General features: G+C 49.3%; 1 protein-coding gene across 1 annotated transcript in view; it reads left to right on the top strand.

Moving 5' to 3' along the window:
• Nucleotides 1–21,725, top strand: part of PC (pyruvate carboxylase) — a 236,947-nt gene that overhangs the window by 38,951 nt on the left and 176,271 nt on the right. Inside the window, exon 2 of the mRNA XM_024217764.3 lies at nt 3,536–3,640. The gene's annotated coding sequence lies outside the window, so the exon portion shown is untranslated. The remainder of the gene's footprint in view (nt 1–3,535; nt 3,641–21,725) is intronic.

Here is a 21,725-nt window from a genome sequence, read left to right as displayed (position 1 = left end):
GTCTGAGCGGGGCCAGCGCGGAGCGGGCAGAGGCCGGGTGAGCAGCGCGGCCCAAATCCCCGCTGCTGCCGGGGGAGCCCTGCGCCTCTCCCACCTGCTCTCGGCTGTGCTGCGCTCCAGCGGCTGTGGCTTCTTCCTGGCAGGACGCGCCCCCCAGCCCGGCCTGCCCCGCCCCGCCCCGGGCACATGCGGCATGCGTGCTGCCGCCGGCGGGGAGCCCCGCACCTCTCTCGGCTGTGTTCCAGCGGCTCCTTCCCGGTGGGGCGCCCGCTGGGAAGGAGCCGCTGAAGCGCAGCCGAGCGGGAGAGGTGCGTGGCACCCCGCCAGCAACGGGACGCGCGCCGCATGTGCCCAGGGCGGGCTGGGGGGTGGGAGGCTTCGCGGGGAGGGCAGCACACGCGGCTGGGAAGGAGCCGCAGCTGCTGGATCGCAGCGCAGCCGAGAGCGGGAGGGAGAGGCGCGGGCGCGCCGCCCACCCAGCCCCTGCCTGCTCTGCACTGCCCCGCGGGCTGCAGGGCTGGAGCAGCCTCTGCGCTGTGCTCCCAGCCCTGGGCCCTCCGTGTGCAGTGAAACTGTTTTTTGTCTTGACTTCCTCCCCCACCCCCCCGCCCCCCAGCCCCGGGCTCCCAATATTTTATCTCTCTGATCTGGTCACCCTATCTGTAGCACAGGCAGGCAGAATTTGCCTACAGCTGGAATTTAGCAAACAATTCTCCTACACAAGCAGAAAGAAATTCAGCTGCCTTTGGCCTCGCATTGCTGAGCCAGTATGCTAAACAGAGGCTCCTTTTGTCACTAAGGCATGTCCAGACTACGATTTCAAGGTGTGATTACATTAAATTTACATCTGCTGACACATTGGAAAATAGGGCTTGTTTTCTTTCAATCCTGCAGAAAATTTCTGCTTTTCAGTGCAGTATCTAAACCCAAAATGTTTTGATTCAAAATGGTGCTGCGATGTCTCATGAAAGTTGTAGTTCAGCGAGGGGGGGGGGAGTGGTGTCTTATGCTCCCATTCTCTTTTGTGGGCTGTGCTCCCTGCCCAGACTACATCTCCCATGATGCATCACTTTCTCCCCTCTTTTTGAGGTGGAGATGTCTCTTATGAGTGCCTGGCCATGGTGCATCATGGAAGATGTAGTTCAGTCAGATTATGCCTGGGCTCATAGATCGGTGCTGCACAGTACCCCACCGAGATCAGAACTCCATTTTGCAGCACCTGGCACAGACCCCATCCCCTGACTGAGATGGGGGGCCCCCATCCTGCCAGACACTGCACAGACCCCGTTATTGAAATCAGGGCCCCTGTTGTGCCGGCTGCTACAATAGTATGAGATGGATCCCTTGTCTGATCCAGTCTGGCAGTCCCAGTATTACTCCCATGATCGTTAGCCTAGTGGGCAGTAGCGGTGGATGCTTGCTGCTTTCACATAGACTCAAGGTGCCTACTAGAGTCTCTTGAATTATTGCATCTGCCTCTTGTTGCATCTGACTGCCAGCTTGTCTGATGTGGTTGACATCAATCCGGTCTCTAGCTGTCAAAGCACCTCAGCCCGAGCTCCGTGAATGAGACAGCTGCAAGAAAAGGCCCCAGCTGATGCTCAGTTAAATCCTGCTCTTCCTGTCAGGATTCATTAATTTTTCAACTCCAACCTTTCCCTCTCCCTCCATGAATACCGCGCTTGGTAACAGATGCCATGTCTTGTTCAATACTGAAATATCAGCTGCCTGGTCCTTGTTCGTCATTCCCATGTGACAGCGTGCTGCTCAGTTGTATTGTGGTGGTGGCCTAGAGGCTACAACTGAGATTGGGGGCCCTGTTATTCTGGGTGCCTCACAGGACCCCTAATGCGGATGTAGTTATACTGGGATAAAAGTGCTTATACTGGTAACGCTATTCCCATGTAGGAAGGAGAATCGGCTATACTGGTGTAAGGCACCTTTATACTGGCATAACTGTTGGCCATTTGTCTGTCTATGTCCACCTGTTTCGGTGCAGGGTTTGTCTATGCAGGGTGATGTGCTGGAAAAAGGGAGGGTGTAAATTTTAAAATGCTAGAACTGATACCAGGCCCTTCAATCTAGTAGAAAAGGTCTAGCAAGATCCAGCGGCTGGAAGCTGCAGCTCAACAATTCAGACTTGAAATAAGGCAAACAATTTTTTTTACCAGTGAGAGTTTATTAACCATTGAAACAATTTACCAAGGGCTGGGGCAGATTCTTCATCACCTGCAATTTTTAAATCCAGACTGGATGTTTTTTCTAAAAGGTCCATGCTAGTTCAACAAGGAATTAATTCAGGGCAGTCCTGTGGGGCCTGTGGTATACAGGAGGTCAGACTAGATGATCATAGTGGTCCCGTCTAGCTTTATAATTTGAGTCTATTCTGGAGTTACTCCAGGGGGACGGGGGAGGCTTTTATTCTGGAGTCAGTTTCTAAAGTGGATCACCCTAGTTCCGGAATAAGAGCGTCCACATGGGGAGCTATTGTGGAATAACTACTGCGGAAGTTATTCCGAAATCCCTAATGCCTGTCAATTTTGCTGTGTACACAAGCCTCTGATTGGAAGCTCTTTGGGGGCAGAGACCGTCTTTTTGTTCTGTGTTTGTACAGCACCTAGTGGAGAGCTCCATAACTAGGGCTCCTGGGCACTACCGTAATCCACATGTAAATCAATTTAAAAAAATCAGACCCGATAATTGAAATGGTTATACTGGTACAAAATCTGTGCCTAGAACAGACCTAAGCAGACAAAGGGTGAGAGGGGAAACAGCTCTCACTGGAATAGTTATACCGATCTGTGTGTGCCGAAGTGACTTGCCCAATGTCATACATGGAGCAGGTCTCCCAGGCTGCAGGCTAACACCTTGACCACTGATTCATCCTCTCTAGATGAGCCAACCACTTGGTGTTATGACTTGAGCTGATGTCTGTCTGTCTCCCTTGAAGCTCAGAGGGGATCGGATTGCTCTCTAGAAATGCATCCAGGTGCACATCCCAGGGCGTGAGAAGAGTTGTTGAAGCTCAAGGACAATATCAGCACAAGAACAAATGGGAATAAACTGGCCAGGAATCAGTTTCAGCTAGAAATGAGAATCATAGAATGTCAGGGATCTCAGGAGGTCATCTAGTCCAATCCCCTGCTCAAAGCAGCGCCAATCCCCAGACAGATTTTTGCCCCAGATCCCTAAATGGCCCCCTCAAGGATTGAACTCACAACCCTGGGTTTAGCAGGCCCATGCTCAAACCACTGAGCTATCCCTCCTCCCAACAAGAGGAGGGAGATTCTGGAGGAGCAGAGAAGCAAACATTGATAAGTTTCTGACCAGGAGTCTATGACATGGCTGCCTGCGACAGCAGGGACTGGACTCACTGACTTGGGAGGGGTTTTTTCCAGCCCTGTGTTTGAAGCCCTGGGTTTTCTATTCCCTCAGCAATTGCAACTCTGCACCAATTGCTATTCTCAGCACAACTCTCCCTGGCTCTTTTTATTGTTGTTTTGCTTCCCTTAACTTTCCTCGTTTGTCTCTGCAGGATAAAGCCTTTCCCCTCCTGGAAACCCAGCTCGGATCGGCGACCGCGCCCTGTTTCTCACCCACGATCCCAATGCGCTAGAAGTGAGGTGCAGGCTCCCTGAACGTAGGTCTCTTTGGCTTTTCCTACTAAAACGCTCTTCACAGGGACCTGTTTGTTTGACTTCTAAGGCTGCTCAGCTTTGCTCCTCTGTTACATTCCCTCTCTGCCGTCTGGGAAGAGTCATCACTTCTCTGAATAATCTGGGTTGGTTTTTATGTTGCTTAAAAAGCAGCGCCGCCCAGAGGATTCAGGGGGCCTGGGGCAAAGCAATTTCGGGGGCCCCTTCCATAAAAAAAGTTGCAATACTATAGAATACTATATTCTTGTGGGGGCCCCTGCGGGGCCTGGGGCCCGGAGCAAATTGCCCCCCTTCCCCCCCCCCCCCCCCCCCCCGGGAGGCTCTGTTAAAAAGAAAGAGTTCCCTTGACAGGCAAATTACAAAACCAAATGAGACCATGTGACCTACTGTATACAGCACTGCTCTGGGACTCAGGACTCCTGGGTTCTACGAGTGTATGCTTTGCAGGGCAGGAGCTGTCTCTCGCTATGGGTCTATGTGGTACCGGGCACAAGACCAAACTCCTTCTCCTTAGGGTAGCACCTAAAGGTCCCAACAAAGATTGGGGCCCTATCATGCTGGGTACTGCAAGAGACAGTCCCAGTTCCCCCCAAAATCACACTCTAAATAAGCAAAGCTTGGGAGGAGAAACTGAGGCACAAGGCAGGGACATGTCTTACCCAAGGACCCACAGTAGATCAGTGGCAGAGCTGGAGCTAGATCCCGCAGGTCCCTGCCTCCTAGTCTGGTGCCTTAACCGCTAGACTGTACTGCTTCAAGTTTGTAGACTGTATAGAGGCAGTGTAGGCTAGTATAGGGGATAGAGCACTGGACTGGGAATCAGGTTCTTTTCTGGTTCCGCCACTAGCCTATTGGATGACCTTTGGTAAGTGACTTTCCTGCTCAGTGATTCAGTTTCCTCATCTGTAAAATGGGAATCTTCAAAATAAGATTCCAGGATTGTCACTCTGTGTGCCACTGTGAAGTCTAGAATGTCTTGAGTCAGCATGAAGCGATGGAAGTAGCTTGGCCGAGAGCTCTCTTTGTTCAGAATATCACCAGGTTCAATCATCGCTGGGATTCGTGGTCTGTTACCAGCCAATGTTTAAGTTCTCAGCCATTTTGGGCTTTTTTTTTTATCCACATGACTTCCTGAATTATACCTCTGAGACAGCCTTGGCTTTCAGCTACCAGTAATGATACTGGCCTCCTTTTTAAAGTGCTTTGAGATCTACTGAAAAGAAGCGCTAGATAAGAGCTAGGTGGTATTATTATTAGATAGCATTTGCAAAAACATTAATTAACGTGAATTAACTCCAGTGCCACAATCTCTAGGTGTTCATAACGAATCTTGGGTTGTTCTGTTCGTCGTGGACAGGACTGGGAACAATCCTTTGTCACGTGTCTGCATTATGCTTCACGATGATGTTCGTTGGAGCCTGGGAATAAGCCGTCTGAAGTGTCCTCATTAGAATTTCCAGTTGTGCTGTTTAATAGAGATGGACAGAATTTTTCAGGTGAAACTTGTTTTCACCATAAAATGCAGGTTTGTTCTTGACTGAAATGTTTCATGAATTTGTGCCGAACCAAATTGTTTCAGTTGGAAAATATATTTAAAAAAAAAAAAAAAAAGTTTTGATTTGTTTTTTATTCAAAATGACTGTTTCAATTTTTTCTTCAGTTTTGTTTAAAAAAAAAAAGTGTTTCAAAAAAACACCTCAAACTCAACACAACATTTTGCTTTGAACTTTTTTTTTCTTCTTTTTCCATTCTCCAAAAAAGTTTTTAAAAAAATTTCATTTCTGACCAACCCAAAACCAATTTTTAATTTTTTTTTCTGGTTTAACCAGTGAATTGAAAACTCATTTATTTGTACAGCTCTGGGTGATGCATGTTAATCGCCAGTAAATCATGACACTCTTCAGCACAACTGCACATTCAAGTCTAGAGAGAGCCCGGTGATGGAGAGGCCGTGTGTGAATCTAAGCACATAAATAGATGCCAAGGGCAGGGTTAGTGGTTTGGTGCCAGTGGTGACCGATGGATGCTTGCCATTCATTCCTGTACTAAATGGCACCAGGAATGAGTCAGTTAATGTTTTCCACCAGGCTTGAGTTAGTGTTTGGTGTCACTTCCGTTCCGTGTAAAGTAGATTTATGGAGCATGGTTAGTGGTGGTGTCATTTCCTTACACGCATGTGCGGCCTAAAATCAGAGCTCAAAACTCCACTTTGGTGGCTGTGTGATCTAGTAGCTAGGGCCCAGAACTGGGAGTATGGACACTTTGGTTCTATTGCTGGCAGTGTCTCTGCCACTGACCTTGGGCAACCCCTCTTGGGGCCTCAGTTTCCCCTCTCTCTTTTATTTAGACTATAAGATCTTTGGGGCAAGTAAGGCCTGTCTCATTATGTGTCTGTGTAGCACCCAGCATGATGGGGAGGGGCTCCCCCTGCTCTCAGTCAGAGGGATGGGTCTGTGTGGCACCTAGCATGGTTGGGGGTGGGGGGACTCCCCGATCTCAGTTGCAGAGTAGGGGTATCTGTGTAGTGCTCAGCACCAGGGGCTACCCACTGCCCCACATTGCCCTGTAGTGAGTACATTTGGAAACCTCCCTAAATTAGCTGGTTTAACGAACGTGCAATTAATGGACTCTGGGGGCTACTCATCTCTAAACGGATATTTCCTGCAGCTGTATGATTCATGCCTGTGTTTTCACTCCAAGCTAGTGTCTCTCCCCATGGACTGCCAGAGATACAAAGGCTGGAAGAATATACTGGGCTGTGAGTGGATTGTCTTGAATAAGATAAGAATATTACAGCTGTGTAAACCAGTGTATCTGCATGGTTATGTCTGTTAATCACATTTAATATCTCTCTCTCTCTCACTCACTCACTCACACACACACACACACACACACACACACACACACACACACACACACACACACACACACACACACACACACACACACACACTGCCTTCCAACCCTCAGAACAAAAGGCGTTTCAGTTGCAGCAATTGGAAATGAAGTGGCATTTAAAAGGATAAATCATAACATACAGCTGAATGCTCAGAGGTTTGGGCTTGAACCCTGTAAGTCACTGCCAGACCCCCTCCCATCACTTCCCTAGCAGCTGATGGCATGCAGTGCTTCTCAGAATCGGGCCCTGCATTAGGCAGTTTGAAACAAGCTTGCCCATAGAGTGAGAGCCAGGGAGGAGGGCTTGGGGAGAAGGTGGGAGGAGTCTGGAGTCAGTGGGGAAAAATACACAACCTTGAAGAATCAGAGAGGTAAAGGCAATCATTATTGCATTAGAGTAGTGTTTGGAGGCCTGAACCAATGAACTGGGGGCCCTGTTATGCTGGTGCTCCACAGACTCTGATTGAGGCATGGTCGGTTGCGATAGCAAGGGCCTGGACTTGATGACCCAGGAGGTCCCTTCCATGCCAATTTTCTTGTGAGATCGGGGCCCCTGTCAGGCTGGGCACTGCACAGCACTCAACAGATTGGAGAGCCTCCATCGTGCCACGCGCTGCATGGACCCTGGCCAAGTTAGGCCCCCATTGTGCTGGGTGCTGTTCAGAGACACCATGAGAGAAAGTCCCTGCCCCAAAGGGCTTACAAGAGACAGCAGACGCATAGGGACCCACAGGGGAGCACAAGGAAATAGTGAGACAATTCCACCACCTCCCTTAGCAAGCTGCTCCAGTGATTAATTGGCCTCAGAGTCACTGATTCCTGGAAATCCCCTGGACTTTTAAGCCTTCATGGAAATTTGGTTTGTTCCAGGCAATGGAAGCAGATGTTGAATCAAAAGGAAATGCGCTTGTGGTCTTTTTCAGCCCAATTAGCTTTCATCAGCTTTTAGATTTCCAGCAGCTCAGCCATGCGAAGGAACAAAGGCCAGCCCTAAGTCTCACCTATCTTATACAATTAGGTCGACATAAGGCAGCGTATGTCAACCTAATTATGTCAGTGTCTACATTACAGCCTTCCTCCCACCGATGTAAGCACCCTACCACACCGACATAACTCCACCTCCACGAGGGCTTGTGACGGTGTAGTTAGGGCGACAGTGTCTGTGTAGCGTTTGTGTAGACACTGTGTCCCTTATATTGGCTATCTTGTCAATTTCATGGCAGGAGCTGTGAAATGAACAAGAAAGTGGGCAGCTAGAGCCCAGCTCCCCTGGAGAGCTGGGTGGCTTCCCCCTGCTCCCAGCTGGGAGCCTGGGTGAGACACCTGAGCAGCCAGCTCCCTGCCAGGAGCCAGGCAGCTGTGTCAATTTCACAGCTGGGTGAGCCGTGAAATTGCCACGGTTGCCTGGCTACCGGCGGGAGGGGGGAGAATTTGGGGCAGCTGGACTCCGCTCCCTGGGGGTGAAAAGCCCGGGGCAGCTTCCCTGTGCTCCCAGTGGGGAACGGGGAGGTGGGGAAGGGAAGAAGCCGCAGGCAGCTTTGCACTGCTCCTGGTGGGAAATGGGGAGCGGCGGGGAAGGGATGGGGGGAGTCTGCTAGGAGCCTGTGGAGCAGCCAGGCTCCTGGCAGGGAGCTGCCAGCAGAGCTGAGAGACCAGGCCCTCAGCTCCCCACACTGCCCCTCTTAGGTCAGTGGAAGTGCTCCTGGTGAGGACCTGCACCCACGACAGAAGGAGGGTAGTGTGGACATGCACCACTGCAGTAATTACTGCGGTGGCTGTAAGTCGACCTAATATACATCGACTTAGATTTGTAGTGTAGACATGCCCTTAAATGCCTTAGACTTGGTCTTCACTGCATTAAAAAACAAAAAAACCTTCACTGTGGGATGACTAACACATGGTCGCTTTCCTGTTGTAAAACAGAGTGGAGGCAAGGCACGGGTAGTCATAGGCCAGGTCTACACTACAGACTTCTGCAAGAACAGCCCATAACCACATATGGGGGGCCCCCCCCACCTCATCCCTGCATAACCTCCCCATGAGTCCCTCCAGTATCCTACTGGCTGAGGGTGTGGTGAGGTGATTTGTGACCAGTGGAGCTATGCCAGGAAAAGCCACTAGTCCAGATGCAATTATACCAGCACTGCGACACTTTTGCTGCTATACCTTATTTCAGTTTTGCTGATCTAAGCTGTGTCCACACTAGGCGAGGTCACCCCCGGGCAGGGGGTTATAATGCTGATCTTGCTTAATTACCCGGGGGGAGGGGGGAGGGATGAAAAGTACAGCCTAGACAATCAGCACTGTCTCAGGGGAGAGCGCTCCCTACTGAGCCCCTCCCCCTCCTGGCTGCACAGTGCCCTCTAGCACTGCCTGGGACATTGGGGACAGCACGGTGCCAGAGGAACAAGCAATCATGGTCTCCCATTCACGTATCACCCATGCTCAACCCTGCAGCCCGGGTCAGAATCCCAGCCCGTGGATGGCCTGGGGACAGTCATTTCATTTACTCTTTAAATTAATTCAAGAAATTAATTTGAAGACTGACTGGGGACGTATTAACTGTGATTGGTTAAGTGCTTCCCAACAAAGAGGAGCTGCTGGGGTGGGGTGGGGGGAGGGATTGAAAGTCGCAAGGAAGGAGCAAGCCTTGTCCCATGCTAACATCCTCTCTAGCTCCTCTTGGTCAAAGGTCTCCGACTACCTTGCATTATGGGGCAGGGGCTTTACACTCAATTCTCAGAGCAGTGACTTTTGTTGTCCAAATTCTCTGACTGTCAGAGGTGGGAGTCCTGACTCTCAGCCCCCAAACTTTAACCACTGACCCCACTCTATTTCTAGAGCCAAGCATAGAACCCAGGAGTCCTGGACCCTCAGGTCCCCTGCGCTAACCACTAGAACCCACTAACCCCCCAGACTTTTAAATAGAACCTGGGAGTCCCATTATTATTATTTATTATTTGTATTACTGTGGTGCCTATGCGCCCTAGTCACAGACCAGGCCCCCACAGTGCTAGGGGCTGTTCGAACACAAAACAAAAAGATGATCTCTGCCCCAAGGGGCTTTTAATCTAATTATTGGAAGTCCTGGACTCCTAGTTACTCCTGTTTGGACGACGACATCTCAGAACTGGGAATAGAACCCAGGAGTCCTGACTCCTAGCCCCCGATCTAACCACTTGACCCCACTTCCCTTCCAGATCTTGGAACAGAAGTGGTATTTAGTGGTTAGAGGAACTGGGCTCCAATCTTGGTCAGGGCCTTAGGTGCTGCTATCCTGCTAATAATAGACAGACATCCTTGATCTGGGATCAGTGAGGCTTCCACCTGAACTGATGGGGCTGCTAAGTTCCTGGAGACAGAGGGCAGGATTTTCAGGCATGACTAGCGATTTTGGAGTATCTCAATCTCAGGGCTTTGCTCGTCCTCAGCCTCCTTAAAAGGGCCTGTTTTTCCAAGAGCAAGTGCTCGGTGCTTTCTGAAAAATGGGGAAATCCTCAAAGAGAAGCAGCAGAAAGCTCTGTCCTGGGGCCCTGCGACAAAGAGCAGATCAGAGGCAGCTGGGTAGGCGGCTCGCTATAGCAGCGTGAATTGGACTGCGTATATTTCTGGGAGCAGCAGGGCTCCGTTTACGTCATTCATACAGCAGAGCTCTTTATTCTGCTTAAATTCAGTGGCGTTCTGGCCGCGCCTTGTATCTGACGCTTCAAACGTTCTCCTACTTTCATCTGGCTTTCAAAGGATGCGAGAATTCTTGTGCTCCAGCTCAGTCCTTTAATACTACAGCCTGCACAACCCTGGGAGCTTTAGAAGAATGAGATCTTTGTTGCAAAGTACTGATTCGGGCTTTAGCCTGTTTTTGTGCTCTTATTCCTTTAGCTGCGAAAAGTATTTGAACCAGTTAAATAATCCCATGCCCCACACATGAACACTTCCATCTGAGCGTGGCTGTACCCACAGATCCTGTGCCTCTTGAACAGCATTGGTCCAACCTCCATTGTGCAGATGGTGTGACTTCAGTATAAAGGTGCCTTCTACTGACGTAGCTTGTTCTTATCAACAGAAACTGTGAGCTCTTCAGGGCAGGGCCTGTCTCTGCAGTGCCCAGAGTGATGATATCAGTGAGGGTGTGAACGGGGGCCTCGATCTCAGGCAGAGACTTAGGTACTGCGGTTATTATTTGTGTGTCAGGCCAATGAGTTGTGCTGTTGATCTACATTCCCGTCCGTGTCACTGGACATGTGATGGGTTGAACCCCCGGGGGTGTCACCTGGTGGGCTGGGACGCCACTGAGTCGGACTATTCTGCCAGCCTGGGTCCCCTTTTAGCTGTCCTTGCTGGGCTAGGCTCCCCAGCCTTTTCCAGCCACACACACAGGCAGGGCCACACCCAGCTGCACAGAGAGACCAAGATCCGCTCTGAGAAGGCTCAGTTTAAGGGACTTGCCACAGCACCCAGATGTCCACCCCCCCTTGGAGTACAAACCCAAAATAATATGAAATTTGCCTTTCCCTCAATGTGGAGGAGGATGTGCACAACTCCTCACCGCCCCAGTTAGAAATCACATAAACTGGGTTATATTGTAAACCAGAAATGCATTTATTAACTATCACAGGTGTATTTTAAGTAGTTAAGGAGGTAGCAGACAGGACAAGGCAGATTATTAAGAAAATAAAAAAGAGCACGCAAACTAAGCTTAATACACTAAAGAAACTGGTTACATGCAAGTTCTTCCCCTAAATGTGGTTCTAATAATCTTCTTCACAGACCAGATGGGTCCAGTTCTTTCCCCCAATTCAGTTTTAGCTGTTTCCAGCAGCCATCTTGGGTGGGGTAGCAGGGGAGATCTACTGACCTGGATTACATCACTCCCCACCCTTAAATAGGATTTGCATAAGGCAGGAGTCCTTTGTTTCCTAGTTTCTCTCTCTCTCACACACACCCCCCCCCTCTTCTCATGGAAAAGTACAGAATTCAAGATGGGTCCCAGTATCAGGTGACATGGTCTCTGTAGGGCCCCTATAGCCATTCTTCACAGGCTGACCCACACCTTCACAGGAAGATTAAGCTCTTTTGCAGTCCATTGTCCTTGTTGATGGGCCATCAGCACTGCTGGCTTTTCCATTGTTGAACCTGAAGCAGGGCTGGTGCAACCCATTAGGCGACCTAGGCGGTCGCCTAGGATGCTGCAATTTGGGGGGCAGCGATCGCGGCGGTATTTCCGCGGCAGGACCTTCCGCCGCCTCTGTGGGGGGGTGGTATTTCGGAGCGGGACCTTCCGCCGCCTAGGGCGGCGGAAAAGCTGGCAGCGCTCCTGACCTGAAGTGTTAGCAGTGGGCGTCTTGAAATACAGATAAATAGCCAATATTCCTAATTTCAGATACAGAAATGATACATGCATACAAATAAGATAATAGCATTCAGTAAATCATAACCTTTCCAATGATATCTTACATGAGCCATCTTGCATAAAGTATATCTCAGTTATGTCATATTCATATCATAAGCATATTTTCATAAAGAATATGGAATGACACAGCACAGGACATAGGCCCATTTTACAGATAGGAGAAACTGAGGCATAGAGCGAAGTGACATGACCATGGTCACAAAGGGAGTCTGTGTTTATCCAGGACTTACCATGCTTTCTAAACACATACGTGGATTGGAAGTTAGCAGCCTGGGTTTGAAGCCTCTGTTTTGACTACACTCCCAGAGGTGGGAATAGAACCCAAAAGTTCTAACTTCCTGTTGTCCCTCTGCTCTAACTATATGACCACACATCTCCTTCTAGTACTAAAGTCCCCAACCAAGATCAGGGCCCTGTCCCACTGGGCATTACCTAGACACACCGTGAGAGACAGTTCCTGCCCCAACAAGATTATAATCTAAGTAGACATGGTGGGGAAATCGAGGCACAGCGAGGGGAAAGGGCCTGCCCAGACTCTCACAGAAGGTCAGTGACAGAATCAGGCACAGAAGCCAGGTCTCACGTCTTGGGACTAGATCCCAGGACTTCATGCAGGGCTGTTCGGCGTTTGAGCTAAATTTGCAGAGCTAGCAGTTGGGACTGATCTTTTTTTATTCGCAGACTGAGCAAATTGGCTGTAGTCAGAGACAATAAATATACAGCACACAATGGCCCCTTTAGTGTCCCTTTGCAGCGTAAAACTGCTCAGTAAACAGGCTTTTTGAAGAAACAAAGGAAATGAGGTTGAAAAGAAAACAGATACGGTTTAGCCCAGGCCACTCACCTAATTTTCTTCCATCTACAGCACTTCCAACGTGCCCAGTGGGAGTTTACAACAAGCTTCTTATTACAATAACAACTGTGTATCTCATAAACTTCCTTTCGTCTTGCTTGAATTCCCCTGGGCACTTTGGGAATGTGTAACTGGAATACAAGCTATACAGCCATTGCTTTAGCCGCTGCTGACATGCAGCTGTTTCTGGGGTGGAACGTAGCCGCTTGTTTGACTGTGCACTTACTGTGCAGAGCCAGTGGTCACTGAGCAGCTGAGCTGACCTTTCACTGAGATGAATGGGTCCGTTCATACCTCTCCAAGCTATTGCTCTGGTTCTCTGTAGGCTCATCTCTGCATTACAATGAGGGTAACTAACCAATGGCACAATTTACCAAGAGCTGTGGTGGATTCACCATCCCTGGCCATTTTAAAATCAAGACTGGATGTTTTTCTAAAAGATCTGCTCTGATGCAACCCGCTGTGAATTCCAGGAATTCCTATGGCCTGTGTTTATATAAGAGGTCAGACTAGATGATCACAGTGGTCCCTTCTGGCTTTATAGTCGCTGACTGTTGCGCCTGGGTCCCAGAGATGAATGGGGTAGTTCACACCTCTCTCAGTGATTCTGCAGGCTCACCTCTGCATCAGTCTCTAGGCAAAGCAATATTAACTAGGGATGTAAATATCGTTTAAAAAGTTAACTGTTTAAACGATAGAATTTTATCGTTTAGCCGGTTAACCGAGGTCGCTCCAGCTGGCGCAGGGTGGCCAGGGCTGGGGTCCCTCTGGCCGGCGTGCAGGGGGTTAACTGTTAAGGTTGGTTAACGGTAAGCCTAATGCTTACCAGTTGACTGGTTAACGGTTTAACATCCCTAATATTAACACCTCCACCACAACTGTGGACTCCAGAGAGTGGTATAAAGATGGCTTACTTCCCTTCCCATACTGACGTGAGCTGTACCGTTATAAGCATTTTCATATTGGTAAACTGAGTCCCCACACTGGAGCTGGAGGATTGTACTGGTTTAACTGTACCGGTACAGAGGTCCAGCTTTTGTGTGTGGGCAAGTCACTTGGGCTTAGTTTATGCTACAAAGCTTTGTTGGCATAGTTATGTCAGCTAGGAGTGTGAAAAGATTGCCCTCTTAGCCAACATAGCTAGGCTGGCAAACCCTCCGGGGCAGACACAACTATACCGACGGAAGAGGGCCTCTGTTGGCATAGATAATGTCCAGGGAGGTGGTATTACTGTGCGGGAAGAACTCCTGTCGACTTATGCTGCATCTCCACGATGGGGCTTTGCTGGCATAGCGATCCTGGAGTAACTATGCTGGTTGTGATGAAGTGGGGTTTTATTCATCTTGTTATGTTGCTTGTGAGTCTTAGGGTATGTCTACACTACAGGATTAATCCGAATTTAGATAATTCGAATTTGGGAAACAGGTTGTATAAATTCGATTGTGCGCGGCCACACTAAGCACCTTAATTCGGTTTTAAACCACATTAATTCGGTGGTGTGCGGCCACACTAACCCTAATTCGAATTAACAAAATCGATTTAGGCTCTACTCCGTTCGTCGAGGTGGAGTACAGAAATCGATTTAAAGGGCCCTTTAATTCGAATTAACTGGCTCTGTAGTGTGGACGGGTGAAGGGTTAATTCGGATTAAGGCAGCTAAATCCGAATTAAAGTCCTAGTGTAGACCAGGCCTTATTGTCCTATACTAATACTGTGTGTACCTTTGTTTCCCTGTGTACTGCACCAATATTTCAGTGGTGGGAATTGGGTGTGTGATTTTTGCGGAGGCCCTTGGGGCAGGTGAGGCTGCCCAGCGGTCTGCACGTATGCTATGGCAGAGCCCTTTGTAACCTGAGACCCAGGAGGGGGTGTGACCAGGTGACACCTTTTGCCTGGGAAGCAGGACAAAGAGGAGGAGCAGCAAGGGGTGTGTCGGAGGTCCAATCGCTGGAAGCTGGCAGTCTGCTTGGGGGACTGAAAGAGGGGGAGTCCAGACTGTCTGGCCCAGGACTCCCCAAGATGGACTTGACTGAAAGTCACTGATTTCTGTGATAGCCAAGTTCTGTTCTATGCTGTGTTCCTGTCAACTAATAAATCCTCCTGTTCTACATGCTGGCTGAGCATCACTGCTGAGTTGGGGTGCAGGGCATTCTAGCTTCCCCAGGACCCCCGCCTGGGCAGACTCGCTGCGGGATGCATACTGGGCAGAAGGGGATGCTGAATGCTCCGAAGTTAGTCCCAAGAAGGTCGAAGCTGTGTAAACTTCTTGCCCTGGTGACAATGTGCTCAGAGAGAGGAGGCTCCCCAGAGTCCTGACTGGCTTCGTATGGAGTAGTTCCAGAGCATTGGCCAGGTGACTCCGTGCCACTGGTAAAGCATTTGTGGTGTAGACAAGCCCATAATCTTTCTGTGCCTTGGTTTTGCCATGTGTAAAAATGGGATAACAACACCTCCCTGCCTCACGAGGGAGGGTTGGGGGGAGGGGGAGCATATGTAAAATTACAGTGGGCTTAGCTGAGGGACCCTTATATAAGTATCTGAGATAGAAACATGTTTAGTACTAGGATTTTAGCTAGCAAAAAATGTAGTGCAGGGCCAGCTCTAGGTTTTTTGCCGGCCCAAGCAAAAAAATTTTTGGCTCCCCCCCCCCCCCCTCTCACCCCCACCCCACCCGCACCCCCTGCCGCCCCCGCGCTCGGCTCTCTCCCCCACCCCACCCCGTGCCGCCCCAGCCCTGGGCTCTCCCCCACCAGTGCTGACTCCACCCGCTCCCCCCTCACCTCCAGCCGGTCCGGCGCTGGCAGGGTCGGGGTAAGCAGTGGGGCTCCCGGGCCGCGCCTCAGCCCAGGGTCCCTCCATCCAGGGCTTCCGCCTCCAGGACCGGCCGGGACCCGAGAGGGCAGAGCCGTGTGACCACCCTGGCAGGAGAATGAGGAGCCGGGGCAGGGTAGCCCCAGAGGCAGCGGAGCCCCGGAGAGCGGGATGCGGGTCCCGCATGGCCGTGCCCCGCCCTCTATGGCCCTGCTGCTGCTTCTGGCTGCCCTGCCACAGTCCCTGGGCGGCTCAGGCCGCTTCGTCCAGCCCCAGCTGTGGCCCTGGGGGGCGGCCGCCCTGCGGCATCTGCTGGCGGTTCCGTGTGCCGCGAGGGGCGGCCCCCAGCCCAAGTGTTCCCGCTAGGAGCCTGCCTGGCCCAGCCACAAGGTGCGGCGTTGCTCCCCCGCGGCGCGAACCGCAGCGGCCTCAGAGCGCCCCCCGCACACAATGCGCTGCTGCTGCCAGGGCTGGCTCTTGGCTTTTGCTGCCCGAAGAGGGGAAAAAAAAAAAAAAAGATGGCCAGAATGCCGCCCTTGAAAATGTGCCGCCCCAAGCACGTGCTTGGTTTGCTGGTGCCTAGAGCCGGCCCTGATGTAGTGCCTGCTCATTGCCTCTCCCCTGCTCTGGTTCAGTTGCAGACAACAGCTTGGTGAAAGAGTCTGGCCGGCAGGGAATCTTGGCAACCGCAAACTGCGAGAGATCAGGTTCAAGCCACCCGCTGTGTTTGACCCACTCAGCAAAGGTCAAAAGTTAGCCCCCTTTAATTTTCTTCAGTGCTCAGGGCCCAGGGGTAGATTAGTGACTCCTCACCCAGTTTACAGGGCAGAAAAGCTCTGCCCATTTAATACAGCCATCCAGCAGTGCAACTTGTGCTCTCACTAGGGTAACTGGGTCCTTTCCCATGCCGTTCTAAGCTCAGCAGAGCCATGCTTAGCTTGATCCAGTGCTCCTAATGCATGCCTGTACCTTGAGCCAGTGCAGAGACTAGAAAATTGGCAAGGGGGATGGTGGTCCTGTGGGAAATTCTTTTTTTTTTTTTTTTTGGTGAAAATTCTAAGACTGAAAATCTCTATTGAAATACTGCCACGGTGCCTCATGGGAGCTGTAGTTCACATGTCTCATGTTCCAGTTCTCCTCTATAAGCTGAGCACTCTGGTCAGACTACATCTCCCATGATGTACCATGGTTCCCCCTCTTGGAGAGGGGAGGCAGTACATCATGGGAGTCCATGGCCATGGGGCATCATGGGGGTGGTGGTGGTAGTCTGGCCAGGGAGCCTAGCCCCTAGAGGAGAATGGGAGCATGAGGAACCCAAGTTACAACTGCTGTGAATTTAAAGGGACAGTCTGCTCTTGAAAATGATGTGAAAGGATGCATTGGTGTCCGCTGTGCTGGTCTGAGCACTGAAGTTTCTCTGCACCATTCAGCTGTGGTACGGTGAGCTGGAGTCTATTCTAGCTCCTGCATCAGAATAGTTCACCAACTTCCTATTACAGGGCCAAACAGGGACTCCTGTACAAACCCGCTGAAAGTGACGAGGGAGGGGGGCTGCCAGGTCTCTGGGGGTGATGGTTACACAGAAGAAAGAAAGAACCCATTGTAACAATGCCTCTGGTTGAGTGAACCTGAGACCACTGGATCTTCAAGCATGAGTTGGATTTTAAAGTATAGATTCGAAACCTGTGGGTTGTGCCCTCTAAAAGGAGAGAGTCCTGGTTGGATGGGCCCCTGGCATGGGAAAAAAGGACTTGCAGTCTGGAAACAGTTAAGAGCCACGTAGTCAAAGAACCAGGTCCATTAGCTCGGAGGCTCTAACCTCTATACATACTTTGGCCACTAGAGGGAGACAAAGAATCACGCTGCATTACCAGGAGCCAGAAAGAAAATTAATCCGAATTTTTTCCTGTGGAAAGCTTTTTTGCTGAACAATCGAAACTGGACACTTTCCACAGGAAATGTCAATTTGAATGATAAATGAAATGAAATTCCCCGCAGGGGAAACCAAACAAGTCCAGGTTTTGAAAAGAAAAACATTAGTTTTGCCTTAAAATCTGTTTTTTTTTTTTAAACGTTAATTAAAAGCAAATGAAAATGTTACACTTCAGTTGAAATGAGAATTGTTATTTTGTTTTGACTTAAATTCCATGTAGGCATGTTTTGTTTTTAAAAATCACAAACCCTTGAAATGACACTTTAATCGAAATGTTGATTAGAAACAATTTTTTTGATGGAAAATGTCATTATGGTTGAAACCAAAACACCAACAAACAAACAACCCCAAAAAACCAAAACCCAGCAGCAACAACTCTGAAACAAAATGATTTATAGCACAAATTTTGACTTAAAATGTCATCTTATTTTTCCATTAAAAACCCTCCCAAGACAAAATGACACTATCTGGTTAAAATGTCAAGTAGAGAAAATAATTTTCACTTAAAATGGTTTTTTTTTTTTTTTGCTTAAACCTCCCCAAAAATGAAATGATGCAGTAATCAAAATGGTGACTAGAAACAAGATTTTTTTCATGTTGACTTAAAATGTTGGTCTGCATAACTTTTTATTAAGGCAAAGTTACAATTCAGCATGAACATGTTACATCATACATTACTTATTATGGATCTGGTTAATAATCAAAGAACCTGGCCAAAGATTCTGGCTTGATGGCTGGGGTGCTGTCCTCCTCAGAAGAAGTCCTCATCTGAAGAAGTGAGGTTTTTACCCACGAAAGCTTATGCCCAAATAAATCTGTTAGTCTTTCAAGTGCCACCAGACTCCTTGTTGTCCTCCTCAGAGTACGCTGAAAAGGGTGGCCAAATTTCTAAATAATGGTGGTCTTTTTAAATACAAATGAAAATGGGAGTTGACACACAAATGTTTATTTTGAATTGGTTCGGAACTTCGTAGGTACCACTGGGGGTGGGGGAAATCTGGGCTATCAGGGTGAAAATAAATAGCCTGTGGTATGCAGGAGGTCAGAGTGGTTGACCTAATGGTTGCTTCTGGCCTTAGAATCTGTGAAACTATGTGAAGACTTTCTTGACTGAAGTTCCTTGAGGGGAAAATGTCATTGTTTTTTTCGCAAAAAGAACAGGAGTACTTGTGGCACCTTAGAGACTAACAAATTTCTTCGAGCATAAGCTTTCGTGGGCTACAGCCCACTTCTTCGGATGCATAAGCTTATGCTCTAATAAATTTGTTAGTCTCTAAAATGCCACAAGTACTCCTGTTCTGTTCTTTTTGCGGATACAGACTAACACGGCTGCTACTCTGAAACCTGTCATTGTTTTTTTTCTGATCAGTTGTAGTAATGCAGACAGGAAGGGAATACAAATGGGTCATCCCAACCACCTGTTAAATGAAATTACAAAACAATCATTATGTCTTTCTATTGTAGGAACGAAGATGGATAGAAAGAGAGAGGTCTAGAGGAGACGAGTGGCAGGGAGAGGGATCCTTCTAGAGAGACTTCACAGAAGCAGGAGGAATAGAAAAGAAGAGGAAAAAAAAAGAGGCAGATGTTAGAAAAATACAATGAGTGACCTGCTAGGTATAATCAGCCATGATTGAAAAATACAATCTTTCAACGGGAGATAAAGGTAACTATTAGCTTGTAACTAAGTGAATTAATGTCAGTGTGTCCTGACTCACTGAGAGTTTGTAAAAAGAACAGGAGTACTTGTGGCACCTTAGAGACTAACACATTTATTTGTGTACACTGTGGCTGGGAGTGTGCTTCCGGGCGTGGGTAGACAGTCATGTACTAGCTGTGCTAAAAGTAGCCATGTGGCCGTGGGCGGCAGCTCAGGTTAGCCACCCAAGTAGGTACCCAAGGGGTTGGGTGATTTGTACTCGGGCGGCTAGCCCAGGCCGCTGCCTGTGCTGCCCTGGCCATGCTGCTCCTTGTAGTGTGTTATCTTGAGTAGAACTAGCACCGGCAGCTCTACCTGCTCTGGGAACCACTCTCTCAGCTGCAGTGTAGAGTTCCTGCTGTCATTGCTACAGGGAGGGGCTGCTGTATCAGACTGATTCATTATTAGTCACTGGGAGTTGTTTAAACTAATTCAGAGTAAGAGCAGTCCACACAGGGAGCTAATCCAGAGTAGTTAATCTGCTTTAAATTCACACAATTTGTTGGAACTCCCCTTCGTATAGTTTCCTAGTAGCTAGGTTGACTTGGCACTTCCTCTAGCCTGATGCAATCTTTGGGTGTCCTTCACTGCTCCAGTGGCCTCTTCAGCCCCCTGCTTAAAACTTGCAAATCATTAGCCCTGGAATTCCTGCAAACAGCCTCCAAGCAGCTCCATTGAGAGGGGATTACCTAGGAGGCAGGTAATAGGCTAGCCACTGTGCAGCCTACCACTTTGGTGCACCTCTGAGCCACAGGCGGATTGCGTTTGGTCTCTCACACTGAGACGGGTTCAACTCAGCTGTTGGGTCAACTTGCAGCCTTGGCAGAGGTAAGAGGCATCTGTGAGGCGTGGGGGGTTTGCTGTGTGGAACTTAGCATGCTTTCATTTCCTTTGGAGACGTTTGGGCCTTCGCAACATGCAAAAGGTGACTTGTCTCGCCCACAAGCGGCCCGTAAATCTGCATCGACAAGACCTTGTCTTGACTAGGCTAAGAGGTCGTGTTTGGATCTGCTTTGCTAACATATACTGGTGAAACCCAACCTAACCTCAGCCTTTCTTCTCAGGCAGATGTAAGGTTAAAACCTTTTATCTCAAGTGTGACTGATCGGGTTGTCGCCTAAAATCTCGCTCTAGGTGCTAACCTCTTTCCTTAGCATGGGCTGTAACTGGGGCTTAGCTAGCATGTGTTAGTGAAGCCCAGCACTCTTCTTAGCCCACACAAGGCCTTTAAAGAAATGTGCGTGATAGGAAGCCATTTCCAGGGTGAATGATTTGCAAATTTTAAGCAGGGCTGGAAAGAGCAGTATAAGGTAATTGAAAGATGTCATTAGAGGAAGCTCCAGGTCAACCTAACTAAAGGGAAACTCTCTATAGAGGGGAGTAGGGAGTGACTTACTGCTCTGTGTGACTGCCTTTCTGTCTTTACTCTGTTTTTCTGCTCGTCTGCTCGTGTTTGGTAGCTGGAAATGTTCTTCTGAAGTGGAAGGATGTTCCAGCAGCTGGGACTTGGCTGACCTGGGTTCAGTTCCCTGCTCTGCCACAGATTTCCTGTGTGACCTTGGTCAAGTCACTTAGCTTGTCTCTGCCTCAGTTTGCCCGTCTGTACAATGGGGATAATAGCATCTTAGATGTTAAGGAGGACTCTGTGTGTGTGTGTGTGAGAGAGAGTGGTAAATCGGTGCTTTTCTGTCACTACCATTCTGAACAAACCAAGCTGTGGTATTTGGAGAATAACCTGAAATTCCAAATGAGGAGATATGCAGCACTGGGTAGGCCAGGCCTGGGTGCTGTGCCTGGTTCTGGGGTCCACATTTTGTGGAATACTGGGGAGGCTGTGAAGAGCCACAAGAATGATTCATGGTCTGGAAAACAGTGAGGACTCGTCTACATGGGGAAATTGACCTGCATAGCTATAGCACAATAATAGCTCAGAGACTAAAGAAGCACAGTCTATTTAGCTTATCCAAGACAAAGCTAAGAGGTGGTTTGATCCTGGTCTATAAGTACCCCTGCAAGGAGGAGATTTCTGATAGCAGAGGGCTCTTTTGTCCAGCGGACAAAAGCAGAACAAGAATCTGTCTCAAATGGATCCACAAAGGCCACTTGAGCCTGGTGACTGAAGTTCAGGACTCCTGGGTTCTATTCCTGGCTGGTGTCACGCTCGCTTGTTGTATCTGTCCTGAGGAGAGGAAGGATGGTGCAATGGTTAGGGCAGGGCCAGCTTTAGCAGGTGCAGGGCCCCACGTCGGGACGCGAATTGTCTCGCGGCCCATCCCGCCCTGACTCTGCCCCCTCCCTGCCCCATTGGATCCCTCCCCAAATCCTCGCCCTGGCCCCGCGTCTTCCCTAAGCACACCGCATTCCTCCTCCTCATCCCTCCCTCCCAGGCTTGCGCTGATCAGCTGTATGGCGGCGCAAGAGCTGGAGGGAGGGGGGAGAAGCAGGACGCGGCTTTTTTTTTTTTT

Source organism: Terrapene carolina, unplaced genomic scaffold (genome assembly GCF_002925995.2).
Source record: "Terrapene carolina triunguis isolate 2854851 unplaced genomic scaffold, T_m_triunguis-2.0 Scaffold89, whole genome shotgun sequence".
In the NCBI taxonomy this organism is placed as follows: Eukaryota; Metazoa; Chordata; order Testudines; family Emydidae; genus Terrapene; species Terrapene triunguis.
Note: the sequence above shows the minus strand (reverse complement) of the source record. Positions and strands in the feature narration are given on the sequence as shown.